The sequence below is a fragment of the Arachis hypogaea genome, chromosome 16 (assembly GCF_003086295.3).
Source record: "Arachis hypogaea cultivar Tifrunner chromosome 16, arahy.Tifrunner.gnm2.J5K5, whole genome shotgun sequence".
Taxonomy (NCBI): domain Eukaryota; kingdom Viridiplantae; phylum Streptophyta; class Magnoliopsida; order Fabales; family Fabaceae; genus Arachis; species Arachis hypogaea.
The window spans coordinates 31,349,056-31,355,055 of record NC_092051.1 but is presented as its reverse complement, the minus strand read 5'-3'; positions in this window follow the sequence as shown (position 1 = coordinate 31,355,055).

The following is a 6,000-nucleotide window of genomic DNA, read 5'->3' as shown; positions in this document are numbered from 1 at the left end:
GGTTCCTCCTATGGCAAGCTGTGTGTTGGTGGATCACCGTTGTCAATGGCTACCATCCGTTCTCTCAGTGAAAATAGTCCAGGTGCGCTGTCACCGCACGGCTAATCATCTGTCAGTTCTCACTCATGCTGGAATAGGATCCATTGATCCTTTTGCGTCTGTCACTACACCCAACCCTTGTGAGTTTGAAGCTCGTCACAGTCATCCAATCCCTGAATCCTACTCGGAATACCACAGACAAGGTTTAGACTTTCCGGATTCTCAAGAATGCTGCCAATGGATTTTAGCTTATACCACGAAGACTCTGATTAAGGAATCCAAGAGATACTCATTCAATCTAATGTAGAACAGAGGTGGTTGTCAGGCACGCGTTCATAGGTTGAGAATGGTGATGAATGTCACGGATCATCACATTCATCATATTGAAGTGCGAACAAATATCTTAGATAGAAACAAGCGTGTTTGAATGGAAAATAAGAGTAATTGCATTAATTCATCGAGACACAGCAGAGCTCCTCACCCCCAACAATGGGGTTTAAGACTCATGCCGTCAAAAAGTACAAAGTTCAGATCTAAAATGTCATGAGATACAAAATAAATCCCTAAAAGTTGTTTAAATACTCAACTAGTAACCTAGGTTTACAGAAAATGAGTAAACTATGATAGATTGTGCAGAAATCCACTTCCGGGGCCTACTTGGTGTGTGCTGGGGCTAAGACTTGAGCTTTACACGTGCCTAGGTTGTTTCTGGAGTTAAACGCCAGTTTGTAACCTGTTTTGGGTGTTGAACTCTAACTTGTAACCTGTTTCTGGCGTTTAACGCCAGAATAGGGCAGAGAACTGGAATTGAATGCCAGTTTGCATCGTCTAAACTCAGGCAAAGTATGGACTATTATATATTGCTAGAAAGCCCTGGATGTCTACTTTCCAACGCAATTGAGATCACACCAATTGGACTCCTGTAGCTCCAGAAAATTCACTGAGTGCAGGGAGGTCAGAATCCAACAGCATCTGGAGTCCTTTTTCAGCCTCTGAATCAGATTTTTGCTCAGGTCCCTCAATTTCAGCCAGAAAATACTTGAAATCATAGAAAAGCAAACAAACTCATAGTAAAGTCTAGAAATATGAATTTTGAATAAAAACTAATAAAAATATAACAAAAACTAATTAAATTATACTAAAAACTACCTAAAAACAATGCCAAAAAGTGTATAAATTATCCGCTCATCACAACACCAAACTTAAATTGTTGCTTGTCCCCAAGCAACTGAAAATCAAATAGGATAAAAAGAAGAGAATATACTATAAATTCCAAGCTATCAATGAAACTTAGCTCCAATCAGATGAACGGGACTAGTAGCTTTTTGCCTCTTGAATAGTTTTGGCATCTCACTTCATCCATTGAAGTTCAGAATGATTGGCATATATAGGAACTTAGAATTTAGATAGTGTTATTGATTCTCCTAGTTCCATATGTTGATTCTTAAACACAGCTACTTTATGAGTCTTGGCCGTGGCCCTAAGCACTCTGTTTTTCAGTATTACCACCGGATACATACATGCCACAGACACATAATTGGGTGAACCTTTTCAGATTGTGACTCAGCTTATCTAGAGTCCCCAATTAGAGGTGTCCAGGGTTCTTAAGCACACTCTATTTTTGCTTTGGACCTTGACTTTAATCGCTCAGTCTCAAGTTTTCACTTCACACCTTCACGCCACAAGTACATGGTTAGGGACAGCTTGGTTTAGCCGCTTAGGCTAGGACTTTATTCCTTTAGGCCCTCCTATCCACTGATGCTCAAAGCCTTGGATCCTTTTTATTACCCTTGCCTTTTGGTTTTAAGGGCTATTGACTTTTTCTGCTTGCTTTTTTTTTTTTTTGCAAGCTTTTGTATTCACTGCTTTTTCTTGCTTCAAAAATCAATTTTATGATTTTTCAAATCATCAATAAAATTTCTCCTTTTCATCATCCTTTCAAGAGCCAACATATTTAACATTCATAAACAACAATATTAAAAGACATATGCACTGTTCAAGCATTCATTCAGAAAACGAAAAGTATTGTCACCACATCAAAATAATTAAACTAATTTCAAGGATGAGTTCGAAATCATGTACTTCTTGTTCTTTTTGTAATTAAAGCATTTTTCATTTAAGAAAGGTGATGGATTCATAGGATATTCATAACTTTAAGGCATAGACTCTAATCTTTATTTATTATTTAATGGAAATAATATAAAGTAAACATAAAAGCAGACACTTAGCAATAAAAGAAAAGAAACTAAGGACATAAAGACAATTGACTCTAAATTTAATACTCATATACTCTAAAAATAGATAAAAAGTTATCACAGAGTTAGGACTCAACAACCTTTGCTTAGGAGGTAGATGCCTCTTTAGTCTGTGGGGTGCTTGGTCCTTCAAGAGATAGCTTCTGGCGCTTTAGTTCCTTCAGTTCACGCCCTTGCTCTTCTTGTTCCCTCAGCAGTTTGCAGAGCATGCTGTTTTGATTTTGCTGTTCTTCCTTCAGTTGATCCACAGCTTCTTGCAACTTGGTAACAGATGCTTCTAGGTGCTCCCAGTATTCAATTTGAGGGATTTCTGGGAGGAACTCCTGTGCTCTTTTCTTGATGGGGTCGTCCTATACTTGTTATCCTTCCATTGACTTTTTAGTGATTAGTTGCTCAATTGGTACATACTCATCTACTCACATCTTTACCCCAGCATCTTTACATAGCATGGAGATTAGGCTTGGATAGCCAATTTGGCATCTTTAGAGTTCTTGTTTGCAATTATGTAAAGCTCACAAGAAATCAGTTGATGAACTTCCACTTCTTTTCCCAACATAATGCAATGAATCATTACTGCTCTTTTGAGGGTGACTTCAGAGCGGTTGCTAGTGGGCAGTATAGAACGCCCAATGAAGTCTAGCCAGCCTCTAACGACTGGTTTGAGATCTCCTCTTTTGAGTTGGTTTAGGACACTGACGAACAGGATATTTGCCAGTAAAGAATGTCATAAAAACAGTCGCGTTGTAGATATAGTTTCTAAACCAACAAAAATCCTTTTCGTGCAAACGTTTTGGTTGTCACAAGTAACAAACCCCTTTTAAAATTGATAACTGAGTATTTAAACCTCGGGTCGTCTTCTCAAGGAACTGCAGGGAAGTATGTTCTTATTATTGGCTATGGAGATTGTAAAATCGGGGTTTCAAGAACGGGGAATAGGTGATTTAATGACGAGTAAATTAAATGGCAATTAAAATAAATAAATAACCCTAAAGCAAACTTTTGGCAAGGTATGAGAAATAAGAGATCCTATCCTAGCTATCCTTGTCAACGATGATGATAATTGAATCTTAAATCTACTTTGTTAGCCCTTGCTAAAGCAAAGGAAGGTCAAGGGACAAATTGGTTTGATCTTCGAATCCTATTTATTTCCTAAGAAAAGATTGGGATTATTGAAGTTCGACTCAATTAGCAAGATAACAATTATCAATTATGCTGTTGAATTTGATAACTCCTGAGTTACTTATTTCTTAACCAAGACCAAAAGGGAAAGTAAATTTACTGGAATAAAAATGTCTTCAGAGTAAAAGCAACAATGGCGTAAATAAAAGAAATCAATATTAGACTGAAATACCTCAAATAACATTAATTCAAAATAGTAATCTGTAACATGAAAGGATTCATAAAGTAGCTTGCAAAAGTAATTAAAAGGAATATTGAACCTGATCAAAAGAGATAATCCTGAAAGCGAATAAAAATCCTAAATCTAAATCCTAATCCTAAAGAGAGAGGAGAGAATCTCCCTCTCAAACTAAATCTAAATCATGGAAAGTGAAAATTGGCAAGCTCTCCCTGAATAGATGCATTTCCCCACTTCATAACCTCTGTTCTATGCCTTCTGAACTTGGATTTGGGCCAAAAAGGGCTTCAGAATTCGTTATGAGTGTTTTCTGCAATTTTTGGTGCGTGGCCTTTGTCACGCGTCCGCGTGGGTCACGCGGTCGCGTCATTCGGAGCTTTTCTTGTCACGCGGTCGCGTCAGTCATGCGACCGCGTCATGTGCGTTTTGCTTAAGGCGCGCGGTCGCGTCAGTCATGCGGCCGCGTCGCTACTTCTTCGCTCTTGGCACGCGATCGCGTCGTCCAGGCGATCGCGTGGATGCCAATTTCTTCAGAAGCTCCGTTTTGCGCTCTCCTTCCATTTTTGTATGTTTTCTTTCCATCCTTTGAGTCATTCCTGCCTTAGAAGATCTGAAACTACTCAACACACTAATCACGGCATCGAATGGAAATAAAGGTAATTAAAATAATTAATATTAAAGCATAGGAAACATGTTTTTCACATACATCACATAATAAGGAAGGGAAAGTAAAACCATGCAATTAACATGAATAAGTGGGTGAAGGATTGAATAAATCACTCAAATTAAGCACAAAATATATCATAAAATATGGGTTTATCAACCTCCCCACACTTAAACAATAGCATGTCCTCATGCTAAATCCAAAGTAAAAAGTAAGGTTAAAGTGGTGGAATGTCATGCAATGCAACCTAATCTAAATGCAACTACCTAATTGAATGATGCATCATGCAATTCTACTTTTCTATTCACTCATATATAAAGCTTACAGGTAGTTAAATTAATTCACATTCTCAAGGAGTCATATATGTATATATAGCCAAGCCTTAGATAATCAATAAGCACTTTTACAATTGAGATGGGAGAAAAAGCATTTTATGAACTTGCAAGACAATTAGATAATTCAAACAGAGATAAATGTTAATGAGCTATTGAACCCTCACTGGATTTGTGTTTACTTTCTGGTCACTCAGTGTTTATTGGGTTAATCACTCTATTCCTCTTTTTATTCTTCCTTTCTATAACTTTGTTCTTCATCTAACCAATCAACAATTATAGAATACAGTCATACCAAAAATCATGAGGTCTTTAATTAAGGTTGTAATGGGCCAAGGTAAAGGTAAGGATATATGTATAAGGCTAAGTGAGCTAATAAGTGAATCCTTAATTAGACTAAGATCTCACCTAACATACATACTTAGTAAAACAAAACTTCTTTACCTATTTTCCCATATTTTCCCACTTGATGCTACATGCTCATGTTTCAATTTTTATTTTTTTTCCCATGTGCATTGCTTTTATTTTGCGTTTGGGAAATTCTTTTGTATCCCCTTTATTAAATACTGAAAAATAATTAACTCTCTCTTTTTTCTCTCTTTTTTTTAGTGCACATGGTAATTTAATCACTTGATTTCTCATGAGCATGCTTCCCAAAATTTCTTAATTTGAGTTATTTTGTTCCTTTCAACTTTTCTACCTTTTGTTTTTATCATCCATGTTCCCAATAGGTTTCCCATATTTTAAACTATTCATAATTTTCTATCTTAAGCTAACCAAGGATTCAACTTGGAATTTTATTTTGTTTTGCTGCTTAAGGCTAGTAGTGTGGCTAAATAGAATAAAAGGGGATTTAAAGGCTCAAGGGGGCTAACAAGGGTGATGTGAAAGGTAGGTTATTTTGGGATAAGTGAGCTAAAATCAAATGATGGCCTCAATCATTCTTTTGGTATGTATCTATATTCTATATTCTATATTCTATAATTGGACATATAGATTAAAACAAAGTAAAGAACATCAGAATGTAAAAGAAGGGCGGAACACACAGGAATAAAAATTATGGTTTAAATGTAACCATACAATTAAGCTCAAAACTCACAGGCTATGTGTTCTCTAGCTCAAAAATCATTTATCACTTATGTATGTCATGCAGGTTTAGTTAAAAATTCTCATTATTCTCAATGTAAAACTTATATTGAATGGCTTTAAAGTTTTAGTGTTTCTCCTTGATGAAATGTTGTTAACTTAACTACATGATGTAATGCTATATATACAAGGTGTATGGATTTAAATCTGTTATGTTCAAGTTCCTAGCTTACTTCCTTTTTGTATTTTTCAATTTAACTAAGCTAT